The sequence below is a fragment of the Hetaerina americana genome, unplaced genomic scaffold (genome assembly GCF_022747635.1).
Source record: "Hetaerina americana unplaced genomic scaffold, ioHetAmer1.1.p SCAF_7, whole genome shotgun sequence".
Taxonomy (NCBI): domain Eukaryota; kingdom Metazoa; phylum Arthropoda; class Insecta; order Odonata; family Calopterygidae; genus Hetaerina; species Hetaerina americana.
The window spans coordinates 69,015,537-69,041,831 of record NW_027287316.1 but is presented as its reverse complement, the minus strand read 5'-3'; positions in this window follow the sequence as shown (position 1 = coordinate 69,041,831).

Here is a 26,295-nt window from a genome sequence, read left to right as displayed (position 1 = left end):
GCCGCAGATCGTAAACTAAGTTGCCTAGGTCACGTCCCGTACGTCTCTGCCAAGATTTCGGCGATTTCTTCGATTTTTCGCGAAATTTCGTTTCCTCCGACGTGTTTTCGGTGAGATTTAGAAGCCCTGTTTACTTGGGAGTTTTAGACGGTTTGTTTTTGCAATGGAATACTTGGCGAGGCAACCGAACCCAATTGTATTAGACAAGGGCAGCGGTAGTTTGTTTCCTGGTGATTCAAAGCTCAAGTTAGACAGTATTGTTATTTATTGAATTTGGTCGAATAAAATATCAACATAAGCGAATCCATTACAGTGGCCGAATGTGTAAACAAATAAGCATTCAGACAGTTTGAATGTCCTAGTGAAATTTATATCAGACATATTGATTGATAATTGCCAATGACCAACTACAAATACTTATATTAATACGGATATAAATTTTGAAATAATAGCAGGCCCAATAGCTTCACATAACCTAAAAATACGAAGTGTAACCTTGGTAGAGGGTATTGGTAATTCCATGTCTCAAAATTGATTTGAAGTATGTCACTGCCATTCGATAAAATGGTACAATTGTCCCATATATTGGATTGCATTTAGATATTATATATCTCTGTAATCAACTGGAAAATCGCACAAAATATATTAACGTACAGTACATACATATATAGTAATAGTTATTCTCTGATGAATTATACACATCTTAACGTAATTTAAAACCATGTATATACGTATTTATTGGTAATAGTCTTTTAATCTTCTCTACCTTCTTGGCCAGCATTACAGTCCCGCTTTCAATACACCATTCAAGAGTCCATTACCTCTCAATGTCTTCCCATTCAACTTCCTAACACGTAAAAAAAATTCCCTCTTTTTCCACGTGTCCCCTGTTAGTACTTGAAGTCTGCATTCCTTAAACTACACTGCTGAAAAATGGTATAAAGAGGTATTTTCCTAATAAAAGTAGTCCTGTTTCTCCTTCTTTATGAAGATCACAAGCTAGATTAAATAATTCTAATGTCACACGTACTGCATAAAACAACTCTTGAAAACGTGAAAGCTCAGAAAAAGTTCATAACATTTATCACGATTAAAAATTGAAGTAAATATGTTGCACACTCTGCATACATAATAATTTATAGCATATTTGTCAAGTATTTTATTGTTTTATTGCTACTATCAGTAAAAACATCCATAGATAGATTTATTTTTTATTACATCCTTCTAATATCTATTGACTACCCGATCATTAGAAATTAATCAAAGACGAAGATCTGAATTTCATCGAGATTTTTAAATTTAACATGACCGACATTTAAAATACTAGCATTGATTCTGAATGCCTCGAATCTCTCTTCATTACGATTCATGCAATGATATAAAACTTACCATGCCTTCTATGCATGTCACTTATGTATGAATATCCTGGAAGTTCGGTTTGTTACTGGCTCCAACTAAATATTAATCATTCCATATTTCACAATTTTCTTAAAAAATAGTGCCAATAAGATTTTTTTTGGTAAAAATGTGCCAAAAATCAATAATTCATTTGATAAAATCCTTGCAGTTAACATTTAAAAAAATAAGCTCTAAATTCTCCGCAACCGTAGTTTTTGTTTCCCTAAACACAGGAAGAAAATTTGATCGTGTTTAGGAACGTCAAATGCTTTTAAAATTCATTTCACTGCCAGATTAAGATTCACGACGGAATTGAATGGCATATACATTAGCACATAAAAAATATTTGCCGCAAAATATATATATATATATATGTATATCAGAAAAATTTAGCCTAAAATTTACATTAGTTGAATGACCATGTGCATAAAATATTTAAGGTTAGAACTTTCTCGTTCATCAGTTTTATTTATAATTGAATTTCAACATAGGTTGGCTAGTAATCGGAAAGGCGATAAAAATAACGATTGCCAGACATCAGCGTGACAATGCAAGTTTAAAAGAGTCATGTCATGCTATTTCCTTAACCTGGCGAGCACTCTATAATTTTAAAACCGCCCACACCATATTATTGCTTCATTCTTTCCTAACGTTTTTGAATCTTCGGCTTTTGTCTGTGTCTTAAGCGGAGATTCCTTTCCATCACGAAGTGTCGTCACTGTGAATGCCCACCTCCTTCCTCCTTTTTCACTCATGTGAAATTATTTTCAGAAAGCGCCGCATTGTCTCCCTCCGATGAAACTCCCTTTCCACTCCCAAAACCGCCACTTGCCATTTGTTCTTCCTCCGGTCTACATGAAATATCAAAAAGACACCTTCTTTACGAATGTGAGAAGAAAAAGCGGAATTCCTTGGTACGTATTCAAAAAGTGTTAATTCTAAAACATCAAGCCCCACTGCTCAGGGGGAATGCCCCGTGATCATGGATTACGAAAACGACGAAAATGTCGGAGAAACTTCGGCTCCCACTTTTACCGACCGTCTGGAAGCCGTAATCTCAAACAGAGCTAGTATACGTACGACTATGTACAATGTAAACTGGTCGAGAAATATTTAATATAAAATGTAGAATATAAAATTTTATTTTCCCAAGTCAATACAGGCAGGTATTTGGCTTTTTTGTTTTGTTTAGCACGATGGAACATTTTTAAGAGAGACTCAAGAAAACGATTTCCAAACTAAAACGAATGGAGAGGTTTTGTTAAAAATGTATCACATGCTGAGTAAGTATTGCAAAGTCGGAGATTACATGCGAAAAGAACAGAAATATAACTTGCGAGGTACGTGAAGACATTTATTTTGATCAAAATGAAGTACTTTGGCTGGCACAAAGTACAAGACTTGTATTTACTTTTGAAATCCATTCAGATCTGAATATATTTCATCGGAATAACATTTAATAGAGGTGGGTAGTTAATTTTTGAATTTCTTTTTCTGAAAATTTTCGCGACTTCCTAAAATGTGTAGCTGTAGCTTTTGGCAATCAAATATGAGCATGAAATATTTGTACGTGTAAACTGGTATGAGAAAAATGAAGTCAGGAATTATTCAAAACGATTTCTCTGATTATGATGATACATGAAAATGCCCTCAAAGTATCTAAGGGAAATAAATTTGGAGCGACCAATATTTCAAAAAATCCTGAAATTATGCATTTGCAAAATTATAAAGAGTATCCCTAACAAAATATTTATGTTTTGAACATACAGTGTTGATAAAAGTTTTACGAAGTAGTTGTATACTTAATATACCGCGTCGTTGATAGTGGGATAGCTACGGGGTATCTAAAACCAAATTTCCAGCTTCTGGTAAATCTGAGTAACACAATGATATTCAATATTACATTCCAAAAAATATTATCTTCTTTCTCTGGATATATATTAGGTAAGGAAATTAAATAATTGCAACGCATGAACTTTGAAATGACAAAATTAAGAATATATAATATTAATAGTTAAAGCTGGTGCACTTCTTACTGAATAGAGCAGTGGCGACTTCAATTGCAAGAACGATATTATGGATAATGCAATTATTGGAAAACATTAAAAATAAAAATTACAAGCAGGAAAAGGTTGTCGAAAAGGTTAAAACAACATAGTAAGAACAGAGCGAACTATCGAGCTATAAGTAATTGAAGATGGGCATAGACCATTACGTGCTAATAAAAGATGCATAAAGGAGACCGCATCAACGCTTACAATGGATGGAAATAATTACCATACTTTTGTGGCAAATAAAAGTTTTTAATTAGACCGACTAATTACGCGGTTAACGCAATCCATTATATGCTTGACATGTATTGAAGGACTTTGTACCCAGGTATATCGTGACAGTTTAAATTATAGCAATGCTTTAATTATGAATATACATATATATTCCATCCAAAACCTACCTTAACCGGTTGATTACCTAATGATAATAATATACATTATATATATATATATATATATATATATATATATATATATATATATATATAAAATCGGTTTCACTTATGGAAAATGCACGATCCCCGCAGACTCCAAAAAGAGGCCCACATGGTATCTATTATTCCGCTATTTTTCGTGAAACTTTTGTTTATGGAAAGTATCCTTCACTATTGCGTAGTGATTCAAATATAGCATGCAGTTTTCTCGTACGTGACATGTTAAGGGCCCATTATTTCTCAGACACACTGAATACAGCCTACTTGCAGGGCCAAAAATTCCTCACTTTAAATCTTTTTTAAGGGTGGAGTTTATTGTTTCATTTTTTAAGAAGCTGATGAGTTCGCTGCCCCTTCTTTCTTTTGTTTCGCATCTATGGAGTCATGTTGAAAGAAGGCATTTGGGGAGAAAAAGGGAGGGGAGATCGTCCTAGGTTAGGTAAGTGTATCAAGTGTATGAGTTTATATGCGTTCCTGGCTGACTACCAACGTTATCCATTTGCTTCTGATAGCCCTTGGGGGAAGACTGAGATTATTATTAGGCTAATGACTTCTGTGAAGGTATAAAGATGAGTCAAGCGAGTGCCACTTGAATTACTATTCTTAACAAGAATGGGTAGGTGCCCGAGATTTAAGTGAGAAACATAAGAATCGACCCCTTTTCCTTACTCATAAGGTATGAATATCATTTTATAAGTTAGGCCATCACTTCTCTCTCAGTCGTTTTATTAATATATGAAGAATTCCCGAAAACTCGATCTCGGAATCGTTAATTTTTTTTGGCCCATAGACGTTGCAAAAAAAACATTCACGGTTTTCAAATATTTTATCAGAATTTTAATTTAGTAAAAATGTATTATTATTATTTATTTACATTCGCATGCACAATTGATTTATAAAATTTCCTCTTGCCTCTCAATAGAAAACTCTATAATCTCAGTAATGTGTCCATAGTGCCCTAATATCTCTAAAGTTCGTTACTTCTACATGTTTTCTGGCTATGAATAGACTCACTCTAGGTGAAAATGTGTATTAGTATATGGTAAATAACTACACATTTAACACTATTATGCTTGTTTTTTGGTATTTTGAAACCGAGTTACCATTCTTTGGCATATTTTTGAATAAGTTGCTTTAATTCGTGGTACATCGAAATATGCAGAACCAGGTTAAATTGTACAATGATGTAGGCTGATTCGTGTAAAAGTAAATAAGCATTTCAAGAAAGAAATTAAATCCCAAAAATGTAAATCCGCTGTTTATTTCTTTAGTCACATAAGTAGAAGGAAATCTCCCCCTAACTATGGTGAATTATCTCGTTTTTAAAGACATCACGAATGACGTAGAACTATAATGATCTGAAGTAATTTGCTACAGCAATTGTGATGGCAAAAAGTATCTGACATAGGATGAGTGATATAAAGATATTACTTAGCCATTTTGTACGTCTCCATTTAAGTTTTCGTGGATTAAATTTTTCAATATTAATTATTACATAATAAATAATTGGAAATTGATGAAGTGATTCAAACAATTAATTTCATTAAGTATTTTGTTGAACAAATTTATTATGACTAAAAATACGAAATATTGAAAAAATAATCACAGCCAGTAAAATCATCACATAAAATTGATGTTAAATGCGACTCGTCGGCAAGAAGTTTGTCTACTAGTTTTAACCTATACGTTTGGCCAATAATTTATTATTTGGGGAGAAAATGGAATGCTAGCACAAAACTATTTAACAAATCAAAATCAATTTATTCTTATTTTCAAGATGACTTTTAGTGCTTAAGACATGAATTATTTTTTTTTGACGATACTAGCATTTTTCACCAGGAATAAGGAAGAGCGGGAAATTCGGAGCCAAACCATCTCCAAGATTAATACAGCAGTCCGAGAGGAACTTTTAATCTGCGGAGATATCCATGATGCTCTTAATTTTCTTCGCGGATTCCACGCCAAGTTGAACAAATATTTTCTTATGAGAAAATCCAAGAACGAAGGGTCGGTGTAATGCGCCGTCTCCCATGCGTAGCCGCTACTTTCGGCACCTTACTCTTTTAAATCATTCCTCGCTTTCAAACTTTTTCAAGAGGACGGAGAAGAAAAAACTTTTCTACACCCCCTGCTTCCGCAGGAAATACGAAGAGCACGATTACACGTATTCCTCCTTTTGTCCCGAACTGGATGACGGAGGGATGAGGTGTGGCGGGAGAAGAGGTGGCTCGGAGTGAGGAGGATATGGGGGGAAAAAGCATCATCTTCCCACCTACCATGTGTCCCTCCTCCTCCCAACCCTCGTTCCTCCGAGTAAACGACGAAACTTTTTCGCCCCCACTCAATATTACTCTCTCTTAATTGAAATCGTTTAGCTTCCCCCGTCGAGGAGGACTTAAGAAGCGGAAGAATTTCACGAGATTTCTTCACAGGAAAGTCTTCGCGAACCTAGGATCCCAATTGATTTATGACGAATATCAATTAATTTCTCTCTCCCGCCAAACTCCTTTTCTCCTCCTCCTCGCCCGCGTGTTTTCACGATGAAAGTTGAACGGAACTTTCAATACGATGACGTCTCCGCCAGCCGCCCCATAGCTCTCTTCCTTTCCTCCATACCTCCAACGCTCCACCGCTCCTCAACTCTCCTCAATCGCCACCTCACCGTCATCCACCGTTCTTCGTGTTTTTCTCTCTCTTCTCCTCTGTACCTTCCACCAAATTAACAGTGCCAATTCAAATCCTTAATCCGGACGCGCACCAAGTGATCACACCGCAAAGACCGGAAAGTCTTCATCGCATGGCTGTGTGCAACTGAAATTTTTCAGTGACGTAGTCTCTCACTTTAAATTCCCTCCCGCCATTGCTAATGGCCTTGAAATCATTAAAGTGGTCGGATAAAGCCATTTTAAAGGTTATTCCTTAGTATGAAGTTGCATTTTTACCGTTGACGTCCTGAAGTCCATACACAAAAACGACTAGTAATATTTTACATTAAAAAATATTTCATTGATGTTCAAATGAAAATAACCCTTGGAATGTGGATTATTCTCTCAACCAGACGGGTAGGACGTAGTTCCACGCGAGTTGAACATAAATCAACAACGCAGCATTTTATGAAGTTTGTTCAGTATGTGAACTTTATGTACAACCAGAGCTGACAGATTGCTAACGTGGAGTATTTCGACTTGATTGCTCCGATTGTTTCATTCCTCATAGAGAATTACAATAATATAGTAAGAATGGTTGCTGGATTGTTAGATCAAGCTACTTGATGATTATTCAGGGAAGTAAATGTGTCCAGTTTTAAGACTGCGGCACTTCTTTCACATTAAAAGATCTATATCACTTGATAAACATGATCTTTTTCGGTTGATATTTTCATATTTGGATAAAGAATGCCAATTCTGAGATTGGAGAAAACCAATCAATCCATGAACTCTGAAGACGTTAGAATGAGCAGAAGCTCAAAAACGTGTCACATCGGCTACCGTACACACCAAAAAAGCGTCAGGTTAGACATTACCCTGATGCTAAATATTGACACTATGTTCTGTCTCAGGGAAAATCACACCATACTAGTCATAACACTAGTCACCACACTATGGTATACCAAGCAACTTCCCAGAAATAACTGCGATAAATATTGGCTGGCAGAAAATATAGTTGTCAACGGAAACAATAAAAAGTGATTATATAACTTGATATCAATTGATTATACTCACACAACAAATGTGCCAAAGCATACTTTATAGATTCTATCTGAGATACGCGTGTAACTGTCAAAGATAGGAAGAATAACGGCGAGAATTTATGCTCATTAAGTTTCGATTCTGATTAGAAATGATAGAAATAATGACGTTTCACTGAGAATTACAGAATCAAACAAATCTTCATGTTGATTTCTTCATTGGTAGTGAGAATGGTAGAAGAAGTATGAGTTGAGGATGGTTTATTTATCTTAATAGATACCCTTCGTCTAACCGTGTCAACGGTTTCTTCGTTGAAATCGGATTTCATCACAGCTTATTACAATAAAACGGTCTTAACAATATTCGTATTCCATTTTAAAGTCACATAATGAATCAAGCGAGTAGCACGCTTAGTGGCAAATCATGGATTAGCTTAGTGAACTGTGGAAGACTCTTTCATAAGGTAAGGTAGGAGATAAAAGAATGTTTAGGCATAATAAATCTGCTAGGAATGTTGTAAAGAAAAAACCTGCGCATTATCATCTTAAAGATGGCGAATGAACCAAAACACCCTCTTAATTTGAACTTACTGTCCTATTAGTAGTTCATCATATCATATGTGAGACAAAATTACAATGAATTTCTTGAATATAGTAAAATACCAGTGAGCAGCAGAATGATCATCAGATATTAATAATTTTTTCCAGTTCAGAAGAACTTTGGAATTTAATGTGATTTGAGTGCATTGGAATATTAAATTCACAATAGTTAGAGCGTATACGAAACATTTGGGGTCGTATAATTTTTCCACTTCACCTTATTTGCGTTTTTATCTTAAAAACATTGGTAGCTATACAAAATTGAAAAACTATATTTTGTCATTTAAACGAGGAAAAAGATATGCTGATCTTAGTGATTAGTATCGTGAAAGGAAATGGTGGATCAAAAACTATGAAATATGAATGAACGCGAAATTGACGAATGGTGAATTTCAAAAACTCGTAAAGTAAATGAAGTTTAATAATATTATGATAAGACCCTCCAGGAAAAGGGAGTTATCTTCGATGTTTGAGATTGTAAATTAACAAGTGGCTCACATGCAGAGGATATTAATTTCTGGAAATATGATATTGAAAGTGAGAGTTCTTTTTCATAATATACTATTCATTTATTTACGGTCCCACCAGAAGGAACCAAATTTTTTTCCTAAAGGGAAACTACGTGAATTCAGTAGAGAAGATACATGTAACTCAATGAAGAGGTCAATCACAAAACCTTCTTCAAACTTCAACAGCCGAGGTTGCTGATTAATTGGTATAATAAAAATAAATAGCGTAGAGAATCTGTTATTCTACTTTTCTCAAAACGAAATTTTTGAAAACTCAATTAATGGCCAGATAGTACCTATTAAACAAAATATTCATCATCATAATTAATTTATATGCATGGGGAATATTAAAATGTGTGTGTGGGGTTGCGTGTTTGAATTTCCTAATTCTTTTGAAGTTTTTCCTGGTAACTGTGAGAGGCAATCAAAATCAAATGAAAACTTATGAGTTTAAAAGCGATTAATAAAATGCATTGACTGAGGAGCAATTTTCTGGAAATACCAATTTCAAAGCTTAACGTCTACAGTAACAATATAAGCCTCGAAGCTCAATGTCCACCTATATTTACGAGTATCATCACTAGTTAAAACGCCTCAGGCATATTTCACCGTCGAAGCAGCCCATTCAAAATGGTCTTTTGGCGGTACTTACGCCCGAGAAATGGCGGTTGCAAACTGCATGGAAAGAAGCGAATGATTCACTCGTGCATCTGAAACGACTGCACGGCGAACCTTTCAAACGTTTGCAAACGCCGGTACGTTTCCACCAGCCGCACCTGCTGCACCCAGCCACCTCCCGACACACCGAATATTTCAGCTGGTTCGCTTGTTCAAAATGCCCGGTGAAAAATTTCCCAACACGACACCGGGGTTCCCGTTAGCGTTGATCCCGGCACTATATCTGAAAAGTCCCCACCGAGCACGGACGCAGTGTTCTCGCCAGTTGCGCATCAAAGGGATCATTTTCCTCCGGAGCACAGATATCGCGGAGTAAACTTCCCGTGCACCACTCCAAGCGAAGCCAAATGCCCAAAGTTCGGCACACAAGCCTTTTCGAGGCATTATGGTTCGGAAGTGAGTTCACCAAGGATTGCTCTCGACGGCGACCATGAAGTAGGCCAAAGAAATTCCTCGTTCTTGTCCCATGGGTGGCACATTTAATCGTGGCATACTGCGCGCTGCAAATTGGCTGGAGGAGGAAAAACTGTCATTCCTGGCTGACAAGAACCCGTTGCCTAGGGAAGGTAATGCGCTATTTCGAGACAGTATAAAGAGGGTATGTAAGAAGAATCCTTTATAGTGCCACCAAAAAGTTCAATTTACTTGGATGATTCTAGAGTGCAACGCTTTACATGCATTCGGGCCGACGTTAGCCAGTGAACAATTAACGCTCACGTGCCACCACATGCAAAAAAAGAAGTAATAAAAAATGGTAACTTTATAATTCAATTTAATCTGATAAAGCAGAGGAAATTAGAATGCTGGGGATATGAAAATACATTTTTGTGCGTTATTAGTTTGATAGAAAATTTAAAGCTAATTTTCACCCACCAATTTTCTCGGGCAGTACCACTGGTTCATTTGAAACTATATATGCGTGTGTATACGTGCATAAATGACACGTATATACACTTAGAAGCAAAAACACTGGCAGTTGAGGAAACTAGTCGTCTTAAATGCAAATATTAGATCAAAACATTCATTCTTTTAATTTTGACCGAGTGCAAAATGACCAAAAGTATATTTCTCGCATACTTAAAATTGATATTATAATATTACAGTGGTAAAGAACACCATTTGAACGATTTATAATCATGTAATCCGATATACTTCTATTTCATTAAAAATTTGTAATAATCACAGAACGTATTTTCTCAAAATTAGAGACATTTTTGCAGCGGTATGTCTGTAATTATGTATTTTTATAGGAATACAACTACGTGACTCTAGTTAGACAAATCCCTCCGAAAGAAATTTATAAGATATGGAAAACAGAAAAAAGGGAACCGTTGAAAAATTGAAGGACACTTGCGTAACATAGTATCATGGTTTACTATGAATGTTTGAGCCTACACGAAAGCTTAAATATTTATTTTTCTGATGTTTTATTTTATTATTCTGATTCAGTAAAAATATAATTTTGATGGCCTATTTTTCTGCTATTTGAAACCATTCATAAATTTTTTTAAAATTATTAAACATTGAAATAATCCAAAAAATAAATGTTTATAAATCATTGTATTTAATTGCTTTTCTTATTAAATTTAATAGGTCTTTTCGTAAGTTCTTATTTTATAATTAGAGGGATTGAAAAATTACCTAAATCTCTATAAACAATTACGACTAATCGTACTAAGGCGCTGCTGAATTTAACACTCTCTGTTGTATTTCACACTGTTTAGCTGTGCTTTCAAAACCAGCGAAGGAACACGAGGATTCTTGAAAAATTTATCCGATAAATAGATATAAACTTCATGGGTGCATTATGAGACAATATGGTTCAATGAAGACATTCGTACAGGGAAAACTGAACGGAATTTATTACGGAAAGACTTTGAATGAGGTAATTGGAATAAACAATGACATATGTCAAAGAGAAGAAATATAGACATTGGGAGGTGAGTCGGTGGCAAAATTAAGAACATATTCAGTAATATCATGACGGATAGCCCTTGAATACATGTTGATAGATAACCCATTGCATCTTTAATCATGTAGGACAAAAAAATATTAACTTATTCCGATGTCAGAAATGGTGAAAACTTAAAAAAAAATTAATTATGACTTCAAAGGCCTTCTCTATCCTGACAAACATTTTTCATGCAATACTTCATGAATAATGATTCCCTTGAGTTTAAAATTGATAAAGTGCGAATACCTTTGATCACATTTATCTCATCGGCACTAGATTTAAAAAAAAAATTACTTGGTGACATGAAATCGTGACTTGTAAAAAAACTGGGGTAGAGTTTCATGTAAGATGCTCTTAAATAAGAAATAGGCAAGGCAGGTCGAGGACGCACTAAATTCTGAGATTTATATGTTGGTTAAAAAAACATGCTGTGCATGCGGACAAAAGAGAATCTGGCGTCATTTCTGCGACGAGGAAAAGCAAGAAAAGTATTCCCCCTAGAATTTCGCAACATGCAGGGTGTGCATTCGTACTCTAGGGGTATTTTACTGGAGATAAGAATTTCCGACGTGAATACGAAATATCGCGTGCACTTGCAAAAACCTTTGGAGGTATTTCTAAACAATTTTCTAAACGTCGTTTTTCATTCTTGAGGCAGCAAGTACGAACGCGCATCCGGGCGAAATAAAAATGAAACGATTTATGCCCAAGACCTTTCCGAGGAAACCGCATCACGTTAGGGAGAGAAATATGCAACGGAAAATAAAACTTCACATGGAAAATTCTTAGAATTAAATATTTCCCCGCCATCAAAAGAAACTCTCCCAGCAAAGAAGATCACGGATTCGAAGAAACGGAAATGTATTTCATAAAAATGAATCTGAATCACATATGTGCGTCAATACACTCATAAATGAGCAAATAAGTACCCCCTCGACACAAACAACGCCTGCTGAATGGACAACTACACGAAAATTTTTATGGTTTCTCTAAGTGTTTTTTCTCCCCACGTCAAATGAAAGACCCAGTGACGTCTCCCTCAAATCTCCGTCAGACTTCATCCAGGAAATTGCAACGCAAGTTGATTGGGGAGGAGGTGTGGGGAGTGGCGAGGAAAGTACTCCAGGGAGGAGTGTTGGGATCCGAGGGGTGGAGGAGAAATAGAGATGCAAAAAACTTGTTTACGAAAAGACCGAAGCCAAGAATCCTTCGGTTTTCGTTTCTTTTTCTACTCTTTCATTAAACTTCAACGGCTCCTTCTGAGGGCACGTCTGACGGTGGTGCATCCTGTAGGCCGAGATTTCCTTTCCCCTTCCATCCCTTCCCCTTCCTCTTCGTCGTGCCTCCTTTACAGGCGGCAGAGTCGACAAACACGAGCAGTCAAGTCCGAAGCAATCACATAATCGTGCCTGCGGTCGTAACGGCGATGGTGTGATTGATACCTTGGTGCTCTCAACCTTGCATATGGGGCGAATCCTACGGCGCTGCACAACGACCTTGTATTTTTCGAAAGTTAAAATCGGTAAAATCCTGATTATTAGCGTATTATAACCTTCAGTTATAGCAACATGAGTTAAAAATAACGATTTCTTGGGTTTGGTCATGGTTTAAATACCTGGATGACTTCAACTTAAATTTTATTAAATGCCCTTGGAAGCTTATGGAAAATTTTTTATTTTTTGAATAATATACATCCATCAAACTTTTCACTAAAAAGAATATAAGATGGCCAATTAAATTCATTTAATCGATGAAACTTAAGTTTCATTCTACCTTGAGATATTTTGCCATAAAAATCCTTTATGTGCATTCGATAACAGAAACATGGGGAAGTATCAAATGCTTCATCCATTTTACACTATTTACTACGAAATTGCAACGCATTTTACGCATTAAAAATGAAATCACTCCGAATGATTCGGTAGGTATTTCAATTATTTCTGCTGTATTAGGAAATGCTACTTTTAGTCAACGGTATTTGTTTATGTATTTTATTTGTTATGCATGGCTAACTTATCTAAGCCAAAGAAAGGGTGATTATTGCCTATATGGTATTCTATTAATCTTTCACTGATCGATAGGGTGATATAATAAACTTCACGCCTTAATTACTGTGATTGTTTAATACAATGAATCATACTTGTTATTAAAACTTCAATTACGATTTCCAAATGATTTCAACAACTGTGCCATCTTCTTTGAGAGTAATTGAATTTACAGATATGTAGCTTGTGCCCTTGAAAAATTACATTAAATCCAAACTTTAGCTTACAAAGGTTATACCTGATCTGATTGGAGTGAATTCGTTTGAATTTTTTTGCTGCACCCAGTTTTTTATGGATCCAGGGTTTCAGCACTGTTCAGCTTCTAAGTTAAAAATAACATGCAATCCCGTCAAATTATGCATCAAATGAAACATTTTTACCACTGCATACTATCTAGCTCACTTCACGTCCTTCAAATGGCTATTTTTTTACTGTTTTCACTTTGCGCATCTAAAATCTTCCTCCTTTCTATCCGCATAAAACTTTTATTATCGCTCAGTATTCCTTGCGTTCGATTTGCATACCTTTTTCTAATATCTCCCTTAAGTATTTTAACTTCTTCTACCATGCCTATTATTGTTTCGTGTGGTTTTCTTTCAGTGCATTTAAAATTTTGAACACTTCTCAATACCTATGGCTCTAAAATTTCCGATACATGCTAATTTTCTTCCCTCAACGAATAAGTATCGGAGATACATGAAACTAAGACCCATTCATAAACTATGGGCCACTACATACATTTAGGATGTATTCCCTGTTCACAACTGTAGGCCTTTTTCCTCTATTTTACCCTTTGCTCTCGTTCTCCATGTCATCACTTGGACTTTCAACAACTAACCGCAGATATTCCTTTCCACCTAGTATCTCAGGCACTCATTCCTTATCATTTTAAAGCACCTTTTCCCCTATTTTCTATTCATTTTTCCCTTTTTTATGCTGTTAAATCTGACTTCGTGGTCTTTGTGGTCACTAAATCGTGACAGAAATCAGCTTCCATATCCAGGAACCAAATATTAATTACGCTGCTCATAATTCTATGCATGGCACTAATATAATCAAATTCATATTAAATTTACAGATTTAACAGATGCAGTGCTGGGAATATGTTGAATACTCGTAGTAAGCCAATTAGTTTTATGTATCGCAAAAGGTATTCAGTCTCACGTTAGTAGGGCCATACATAAAACAAATACTATAAATGACAAAACTGGAGTTTACTCATTATACCGATTAAATTATTATACCACTCATAATGAGTCGACTGAATCACGCAAATAAATAGCAGATTGGTAGTGAAAAACGCATTGATAGATGGTAATTATAGTGATTTAATTTTAAGTCTAGATGAAACATTAAAATGTCAACCAAAAACCTTGCCTTGTATATTTAGTGCCTTGCATTTTACTGGAAAAATGTTACTTAACACTACTTCATAACACGAAATATTTCATAGCGTCACTAAAAAACATATCATATTATCATTTGAGGATAATTATTATTTTTAATAATTTATTAATATTTGAGGATATTATCATCAAACGCCATAAAGGCGGTTATCGGTCGCCTATGTATGGCATGATATAGACTCCATCAGCATCAAATTTATACAAATGTTATAAAATATCTATTGTTATGGGTAATTAGACACTAATTTCAATATTACGAAACGAGAGGATCGAGACAACCGGAGGCTAAATAACACGATGCCTACACATGATATTGACCAGTAAGTAGTTTTGACTATCACCGGGATGATTCGATTACTACACATTGGATTATTTTACCTTATCTGACCACTTCCATGCAGCACAAAATGGTATGCCCACTGAACTCGTAACAATACTCGTAAAAATATGGCGCAATTGTGATCCTGACATTCCAATATCCTCGGTGCAATAACCGAATTAGCAAAAGCAATTCCACAACAGGAGAAAGATCAGCGGCAAACGTTCCTCTCAATTAAATGACTGGGAAACCGTCCGGTAACCATGGAGATTTTGAAATGATTCGACCCCGCATGTGCTCCGGGCAGGGAGGAAAAAGATAGAATAAAAAAATAAAATTTGAAGAAAAAACATCCAATTTCACCCCTTTACAAAGCTACATCATCCCCTTTTCTACCCACGTACCAATCTCCTCCCCCACATTCTTGGCCTGTTGCCATGGGGGCAGGAAGGGGTGCGTCGCACCGTGCTAATCCACATACTCTGTGTTCCCCTGTCCTGCCCAACCACTCACTTTCAAAATATACTCCCCCACGTATCCTCCGTACTCTATCATCCCAACAGCCCCCTCAAAGGCCAGTCAATTCATAATATGAGGCACTTGGGCACTCCCTTTGTTCTTCGCCCCCTAATCTCTTTCCCCTTTCGCTAAACACGACTCCGGCTCAGACCTGACCATGAAAACCTATTGCACGTTTCACCCCCTTCTGATACACTTAATTTTCAATCTCGGAGTATCAGAAAGATGAAATATGAGGATTTTAGATGTTGCTTCCTAATGGAATGAGATGTGCTGGTAATTCTTTGCATACAAATTTGCTTATTAAATTTCTTAGGTAAATATTTAAACTACTAAAAGTCATTGAAACTCGACATTTGAATATTCCTCCTTCATCTCTTTGCCTACTTGTTGACTCGCTGAAATCGTCTGTGCCATAACAGATCTAGTTTGAATGAATGCAGGTTTTATCTGGTGGCTCGTAAAATACGGAGGTAAGCGCCAGCATGCGAGTTATGAATCAGAGATTTTTCATCGAAATTAATTTTGATGGAATTTTATGGCATAAAATATTTCATTGCTTCCCTAAACTCCTCCAGCTCATCAAAAATATTCAAATATTAAATGATGAGGTTGATTAGGAGAAGGCAAAAATCCCTATTGACTGAAACGTTCGTTAATAGGTTAATGAAATATGCCTAAGGTGTAACATCTGTTTGAAATAAAATAAACCTTTGCAAATTAGTAAAGCATTTATAGAATGAAATAAAAAGAACTAAATTGGTGAGGTCTCTCAGATAGCAAACGTGCCCGTTGGCGACCAATAATGTCAGAGTAGGATTCGAGTAACGTTTCGGAAGATGGATGCTGTGAAAAACGGGGAGATTGAGCTCCTGGAAAACTTGATGACATGTCGGGAAAGAATTATTGGGATCCCAGTAGCAATCAGGTCGCCAACAGCTTTTGGAGAGCAAATATATTTGCTTATAACAATTATGTTATGATTATTTTTTTAAAAGTTTTCTACCCCATCGCTATGTTTCTTTAATACTACCAGAAAAGAAAGAACACCTGACAGAAGACAAGGAAAACATAAAACTGAGTAAGAAAAAGCAGTTGTTGCCATCTACTAGCGGTATCCTGTGCATAATGAAACCAATGACAATGATTACTTAGAGAAGGACGGAAAAGATTAAATAGCCAGAAAGGAAGAGGGGTGGAGAGAGTTGGGGGAAATTCAAGGGAAATTCATAGGTGGATGCAGGCCATTTTGATTGATGATGGAATGTAGAAGCTAATATTAGGGAGGAACGTTGGGCAAACCACGCTGAGGGAAGGGAAATTATGCATAGTGAGCGGAATTAAGGGAGGTAAAACGTGTGTGGAATTTGATAAGAGTTCTTTTCAGGGTCAGATGTCATCTTTGGTATCGTCAAGGAAGGCATAGAAATGTAGTAGTGTTCAGTATTGGTCCATTAAAAACCTACCTTAAACAGTATACTACCAAGTTAGTACATAGATGGTTTGACTTCTCTACTGTTGTGAGGCACAAGCAGCAGCCAAGAGAAGTTTAGAAATGATGAAATGCTATGATCGATGAAAAAGCTACATTATGAATGAATAAACGAAATAAAATGGACCAGGTTATTGACGAAGAGGTCGCAATATCAAAACAAAGACATCAGTGGGGGGAATCATGAAATAATATTACTACAAGCGTATAAAGAGACTTGATCGGAGGACTAAGAAAAATGTCCTTATAGAGCAACTAATAATATGATAAAAAGTTTTTTTTTCTAGCACATATTGGTAAAACTTCAAAAGTTACTTGTCGCTTAGTCTAATTAAAAATATAAAAAAATCCTTTCATGAATACTAAATTGTTTATTTTTCTATTCCATTTTTATATCATGCTAAGGTAAGAATTTTGCCTCTAATAATGTTCACATGTAAATATAGCCGGAAAAACCAAAATTTAACTTCAATAAAATTTTAGGTAGTATTATCAGTACAGAATACGCTTACAACAATAGAGGGTGCGTTCCGAAAGTAACGCAGCTTGGAGAGCACTGAGACCATGTTTCCGGCAAAGCTTAACGTCCCCCCTACCTACTCCAAGTGGTTGCATCCCACTCCGACCAATAGGAGCGGTGCGGGAAATTTAATCTAATTACTTTCGGAACGCACCTTGTATGAATTAGAAGTGAAGTCTTCCAACTAAAATATTTTGACTAAGTGTAAATTACTTGATTTTCCTAGATGAAAGCATTATTAGGTGTGTATACAATAATTCTGGATGGACAAATTGATTTGTTCTAATGACAAAACTTCGACTGACATGCAATATTCGATGAGAAGTATTACCAAGACAATCAACATCAAAGGAAAATTAGGGTGTTAAAAAGGTTAATTAAATTACGGGGTTAAATCGCTCACGAAATCTGCAATAAGGTCACCCTTAACAACTCCATTTCTCATTTTAGTATTTTTCTTCTGCCATTGTGTTCCATCCATCTTCAACTTTGTCTCTCTTACTAAGCGCACCACCATCCAGCGATACGATACCAACAAAGAGAATATTTCTCCTTCTAACTCCCCACGCGAAGGACCGAGGTCCGTTCCAATTGTAGCAAGCGGAATTTTTTTAATTTCGTCACAATAGGAGGACGCGGAGAACATCCGCAACGAAAGCCAAAACGTCACTCGGCCCCTTCACTGCGCGCCCTCCCTGCCGCGTTGTCAAGCCCCTCGAAATAACGTGCTCCCACCTCTCTTGCCACTCCTTGAACCCTGACCACCTGCCTCTTTCCTTCCTGTCTCACATTCTTCCGGAGAAAAATTGTCTCGTGAAGTCGTGCGAAGATACTGTTTTGCAATCGAGTTAGTTAGGCGAGGAAAGAAAAAAGTATTGGCGGAAAATATGCATGAATCCTCTTGATTTGAAGTTGGTATTTGAGAAATTTTAATAGCTCTGAGTTTATTTTTGGCTCAAACTAAATCTTGCGTTATTTGGTGCTCTTACACTAAATGCTATTGTTAAATACCCTGAGTTGAAACCGAATTAAAGAAATAAAATTATTGCACATAATTAGTAATTACAAGCTAATGCTTGGCTCAACGCAATGCTCGGTTGTTCGAACATTATTTAATTCTGATCCCTTATCTCGCGTGGGAAAAATATCATATTAAATTTAACATTTCTGCGCTTAATCTCTCTAATTTCTTGGGCATGATTTCGCCTACCGCAAAACGATTGGGGTTATAATATATTTTCAACATCATTGCTAAAAAGACTTCCTTTCAATTGATGCAAGAGATTTAATCTGTAACCTTCGCTCCGTGAGTGTTTCCCAGCCTAGCTCATCTAGTGATTTTGATATGACCTCAGTTTATCCAAACAACGTTTTATAAATCTAGCTCCTCTACACTACACGCGCTCCAATTGGGCAATCAATCCAACTCCATGAGGATTACTAGTAGCATAATCTACATGAGGCCTAACCAACGAAAGACAACGTTTTTCTTAAACCTTTTCATCACAATTACCCAGTCCTTTTCTAATAAATCCAAATTTATTTTTTTTATCACATATTCCCCGTATATGTTTCACCCGGGGGAGGTCATGAAAGAGGGTAACGCGTAAGAATTCAATTGAGTCTACACACTCCATTTCGCTATTCCTGATGAAGTAGGTTTTCTCGAGGGCATTGCACTTTTTCCAAATATTCATCACTACGCACTTTTTAAGTTAAAAATTTTCATCACCACCAGCAAAAAATACAGTAAATACACACTTGCAAACATGGGCAAAATGGTTGGAACCTGATCGTAGCATTAAAAACGTCAACAAAATTTAAAAATCCTGGAATTTATTTTACTCCCATGAATACAGTACTTCACCCACTGATGACGTGGATTGCCGGATCCCTCTCTTTTACCTCTGATAACCTCGACTATTTTTCTTCCCGAGTATATCCTCCGTTCCAAACTGAGCCTCACTATCTCCTCACCCCAGAGTTCCCTGCGCGCCAACAAAAACCCTGTCGAACCAGTGACTAAACATTAAACTGCTCTTCCGCCGGGTGGCTCACATGCGGCAGACGGGAATACTTGCGACGCGTCATTACTCACTCCATTTCGGGGTGACCGTTTTAATTAAAGTCAAGCAACCCTGTTGCCTCTATTATTTGTTCTCTCGCGCAAAATTCTTTTTTTTTAAATGTTTTTGGTGGGCTTAAAAGTGGTGGAATGACGGGGACTCTTTGATTTTTTTCCGTCTTTTGTACGTTCTTCTTTTGAAAATAGTAACTTCTTGTAAACGATTCAGTTGAGAAATGAGCACAAAGATCCAGTATCAGGTATCAAAAATAGAATAGGTAGGATTAGGATTTACGCTTAGAAACGCGGTAACCATTCTCGCATGTTACGCTATAGCTAGACTTTGAGAAAATTGAAAGTAAATGATAGGCCATTAAACTGAATTTATTTTGATAATATTTTTGAATATTTAGTATTCACTCCGATTGATAGCCATGAGGTTAAGAGACATTGGAATGGTTTGAAGGAATGGGTGGTGGGTTGGGGGCTCCGAGGATGATTCTTGTGCCTTAGATCAAATTGAACTGATGGAACTAGCAAACTCTCACAATCAGAAAATCACATATAAGAAATTTGGTAATCCAGTCAATACTACTTCAAGCGTTCGGCAACTGATCGGAAGCCCCTTTACGGATTTCCTTTGAATTTTAACATCCCCTGCGTCTTCCAAGCCATATAATTCTTCTATTACAGGTAATTTTCATTTAACCGAAATCAAATTAGATAATGGAACTAGCACTTATGTATAAACTCCAAATTCCGAGGCCAATACAGTCTATATACGAGGTGAGCTTTAGCCACAAAAATCGAAAATATATCGGTTTGATTTCTGCGGATGTTAGGTAAATTCCGATACCAAAACTTTCTGTGAATCCAAAGTTGGCAATGGGAAAGCATTTGGCTATGTTACTACTAATGTGTCAAATTCACACTCCAGGCATTACCAGATAAATTCTTCTCACCATTTTGTGGTTTGCTACAGCCTATTGCAGAAGAAAAACTTTCCGAATGCCGTTATAGCTATTGCAATACAGAGATAAAGTTAATAATGATTAGATGAGACAAAATTAAAATGAGCGCGTATAACAAACAATCTGTGGTTTAACTACAGTTTAATAACTTAGAGTACTGAAGGCTAATGTAACCACTGTAATGAAATGTTAAATATTTCTTAACTAAGAACAAGTGAAGCTGTAAAGATATGCAACTGGTCCAAAAGTATTCCTTAAAGGAGATGGGAACGAATATTAGCATACTTAAAAACGTTTGATATCATTGATTTATGGGACTGATTTTTAACAAGAGCTGATTTTTTGCTACGTTGATACTAATCATGATTCTTACGCTTAGATTAAACAATCGTGCATGATTATAAGAATTAAATTTGCGCTGATTATATTTCGCCTTAGACCAAAGTAAATAAAAACATTCATTTTTAGGCAGACATATTATTCATACTAAGGTCGCATTCCACTTCGATTTCACAAAATATTTCCAGTTTAAACAAGTTACGACGCAGTAAATAGGAATATTTCATGGGCGAATTCGACCTGGAAATACGAAAATTATCGGTGGTAATCAACTAAAAGGAGAAATTTCTCTCTCATAACTTTCTTTCAAGAGTAACCAATGAATACTGCAATAATAAACTTTTTATAGCTATGACTTTGAGTCAAGATGGAATAAAAAAAATGTACACCGCGGGCACGTAAATCTTCCACCTTTTCAGCGCACTCGAGACTACGAAATGCTTGCTGCCAAAAATCAAAAGAGCCGTCCGTCTGCGACTTTGGCTCCAGATGAACTGGGAAAGGAGAGAATGAGCGATAAAAGCAGTTTAAAAGGAGATACCTCCTCTCCTGGAGCAAGGGAATGAAAGGGCGGCCGTGGCGATAACATTTCGCACGTTGCAATAATCGTTTCCACGTGGTGTTTTCCGCGCCGCGGGAAGAATGGGCTCTTGGTACGCTTCCAAGACCCTCTCCTCCCCGTAACCCGTCCGGAGTGCTGGAGGCGAGGGTTAAATGGAAAAAGGGTCGAGAAGGAAGGAGTAGTAGATGAGGAAAAAGAGTGGGAGCTGGGTGGAGGGGGGGGGGAGGAGGCGATTGAGATGGAGCACTGTTGCACACTCCTCTCCGACTCGCCATTACTCACACGTCCCGCTGTGTTCATCGTAAAAATCAAAGCTGAATGTGTGGTTCCAAGAAGAAGAAACAAATAACCTTCAAAGTACCTAATAAGTCGAGTAAAACAAATTAAAAAATATATATGTTTATCCTCGAAGCATGAAAAAAATTCTATTTACAATACTATAGTAGTCTACCGAAAAACTTAAATAAATACATTTTTCGCTCATTTGAATATGGCTGAAGAGGGAAAGTTTTAGGTACTCATCTGACGGCTCCAGTGCATTTGATTAGTCTCTTGAAACTTAAAAAAAATATAATCTGTTTTAATCAATATTTTCTTTCCAGATGCCTCTGGTCATTGGTGTCCCTGTGGAACCCCAAATAGCCGCTTTTGTGAAATTGACACGGCATCCATGTCCGAAAGGAAACTCGAACCTATGATCTTTAAGTTATTAGGGGGTTAAAAACCCAGCGAAACTCGGTAGACATTATGTAATTCAAATAATTTTGAAATATTGTTGAATAAAATGCATGCATGAATTAATGTAATAATCAAAATTTTCAATAAATATTCCACTACTACAACTACGAAGGTTAACTTACAGATTTAATGTCTTGCATCAATTTGAAGAATGCTTCTTCAGCAATGGTGTTGAAAATCTTTAACTAACTCCATTGTACTGCGGTAGAGAAGTTGTTTGAATACAATGAGAGAGATTAAGTCTAGAAGAGATAAATTTAAGGTGCAATTTTTCAAATGAACGATACGGGATGAGAATACCTATCCGACCGCGCTAGGAGAGGGATAATATTTTGCGTCAGCAAAGCCTGTGCGTAATCACCCATGCCACACCCTTAGCGATGACTTTCAGAGCACCATGTGTGGATGAATGATAAAAAAAATAAAATTTTTCGCACTTTATAAAATTAAAATACGCTATTCCACTGATTTTTGTAAAACAATAGAACTGAATTTAATTTTCATTTACCCTGAGTGGTGTGATTTAGTCATGATAAAGTACTCAGTAATATCTGCAAATGAAATATTTGGTTCACTCTTAGTCTGTGAACATTTGAGACTGTTATCTGTGAAAAACTAAATACTACCATGCTAAAACCTTTGAATTCAGTGTACACGAGTAGGGGTTACAAAAAAAGCTGGAATAGCAATTAGAAAATAACTAAAGGGACGAAATAACATAGATTATGTGTCAATACTGCCCTCTTATTAGTCTCAGGGCTTAATGCTTAGATTAAAGTTATTTTAACTTCTCTGTATCACTGAAGGCAGACAAAAATTGACAAGTTCAGCCATCTCATCATTAGAGCAACGCACAACAACTCTAAATGTATCCATAAAATCACAATAACTTCCAACGCATGCCACCATAAACTTGTCCTGAAGAAAAGACGATAAATTTCACAACAATTAATTTCTTTGTTGACTCACAGCTGTACATATTTGAAGTTTCAGTACCCTAAAAATAAACTCTAACTTATTTGAGAGATGCCCACACTGAGTTATCAGGCTTGGCCAAGTTCGATAATGTTTTTGGCTCAAATGGCGGCGAATCCTTTGGCTTTGCGAATTGGCTACATTTTAGCGATGATTAATTGGCTATTTTTTTACCTCGGTCTCATGGTCGAATTTCATTGTCGTCCAAAATACGATTTTCTAAATGTCAGCACTAAGCTTTCGCGTCATTGTGCCAAGGAGAAAGGAAGCTTACCAAATTGACTTTAATCGAATTATTCCTCACCTCAAACTGACGCAACGGAACGTTCTAAAATTCGAGTTCCTCAATTTACCTTCCTTGAAGTTGCTGATAGATTGACTGCTTTGAAAGAATTACGTCCATCAATTACGCTTTCAATCCATCCCTGTATTCATACACGAAATAATTCTAATGCTGTGAAAGAGAATTAATAGTATTTGATCTCTACTGTGTGTCTACAACTACAGAGTAAATACTTTTTTTTGGGAACTATTTAGGAAAATTTTAGGTATACGGTTCATGCAGAATAGAAGCCGGAAATGCTCTGAAATTGAAACAGTTCAGTTTAGTATCCAAATAAATAGCCTAGTTCATTTTTAGACGAAGATAGCAGTGCACCTGAATGAATCACTACCATAATCCAGAGTGAGAAGAATAAGGTCCAAAATGTTCTGTATAAATTACATATGCACCTGTTTGGCCATAAAGATCGGTGTTAGTCATATTTACGTTTCTTTAAGTGCATTCGATAATCATAATTTGGTGTTCCATCGGTTACTGTATGTTTTGGCTGGCCACAGCCTGCACAACGGTAAAACATTACATTCTCTTACCCCAACTAATAGAGCATAACCTTACATCCAAATATACCATGAGCCCCTCTTCAAGTTGGCACATTCTTTTCTTTCTTACATTCCTATCAACCTATCCTACCCCTTTCTTTATGCCTATCCTGTCCCTTCCTTGTTTGCCTAATGCTCTCCTCCCTGTCGTAGCCTTTAACATCCCATCGCTAATCAAAATGACCTGCATCTATCCTCTGTGTCAACTATGGATTTCTCCCAATGATCCCTCTCCTTCCTCTCTATGCGTAGCTCTTTCTCGTTCGTCATTGTTTTCGTTCACTTCGCCTTTTCCATTCTTCTTCTCGCCTACATTTCAAAAGTATCCAATATATGACTATCATCTTTTTTCTATATCCACATTTCCGTACAGAACCATGCTACAAATAAAAACTTTAACGAGCTGTTTCCAAACCTCCTTACTCAATATCCCTATCGTCAATGCAATTGAACGTTTATATCTCTCTAATTATGTCCTACTTTGGTATAACTACCTAATATCTTCCAGGAGTGTTGACCCAATATAACCTTTAACTAAACATTTGTTTCATTTTTCTCGGTGAGAATCAACTCAAATGCTATTCGCCCGAGTCCATGCAGCATGGGAATATCACTATAGAGTCCTATTCATACAGGAGTCAATCATCCTCTGTTGTAAAAATCAGATGCTCTGACATACGTCACTCGTTATAAGTTCGGCATGATTATTCATGCATAATGAAAATTGGACGATAAAACAACATACCACGAAAATCGAGGACGAACCCTTACTGTACCGAAAATAAAATAATTTATAATCTACTGAATGAATTCCAAGCCCATAAAAAATGGTAGCTGGATACAACTAAAATAGCGGCTATTCAAAATAAATAAAGTTTTGGAATACGGGATATTACATTCTTCGTCAGGTATGGTACTAAAAATGACCATTATTTTATGAGAAGTTTCGTGACCTGCAAGCCACCGTTTGGGTGTGTGGCAGGGGTGAATACACACCAAACAAATTTTGACCCGAATATTTGGTCGTTGTCCGACCACGGTCGGGTGTCCGACCCTACCGTGGTCGGACAACTTACGTAGAAAAAATGACATCTTAAGTCTATCTGTTCTACACTTAATCTCTCTAATTATTGTCGCCTAACGCAGTACGATGGGGGTGATAATACATTTTCAATATCATTGCTACCGAGACATCCTTTCAAATTGTGATACGGTTTTCAAAGTCCACCCAATCCTCACACAATTCAGTTTACGTTTTGTGTAAAAACAAGGTCAGTTTGTTCCCGAAGAGGAAGGTAACATGAAACATTATATCTTAAGAGGATACATAAAATATAGAAATTAGCATTTAAAAATCCTAAACTTGCGCTGGTTGAGAAAAGAAGCTGAAAAGCTTTGAATGTGATCACTTTGAATTCTGAACCTTGTTTTTAATGTCCGAGGGCAATAAAAAGTGTTTCTTTTAAGCCAAGTATGACGGCGCGGGAAAAGGTCCAGATGCAGTTTGTGAAGCGAAATGATGTGTGAAATGGTTGGTTTAAAGGGAAGGCGGAAGTGTGTTTCAATGTCTACGAGAGTGCCTCTCGGCCAAAGCAGTTTTGAGTTGCACGTCTCGGGGCCCCTCGTCCATTCCTCTGGTAATAACAACTTCTCAGCATATTACGGAGCTAAAACGAGAGCATTCCGCGTGATATCCACATGATGCATCAAGTGCAGACAGAATTCATGAATGCAGAGCGTATTAACTACAGCAGTCAGAGAGACAAACTGAATTCTCCTTCGCTGAGTAAAAGATTTGTTTAGAATGTTGGTCGTTGAGAATACAGGATATGCAATTCCCGTAGCTATAATATGACTAAGTCAAGTAGGCATACTCAATGCGTTCGTCGCTCATAAGTTACGAAATTTCGCATAAACTTTACCTCCACGTGTATTAAAAAATAAAAACAAATGTAAAAATCAAAATATGCATGCATAGTTGTTTTTCTGACTGCCATAAATAAATTACAAGATCTTTAGATCCTCTCAGGATTGCAATTGTATGCATGCATAGCGAATGATATTAACATTTGAGAAATTGTAAGCATCTAGTAAATAAAAAAATTCATTCATCCCCGAATACATGGCCAATAAAAGATGTACCGGTGAAT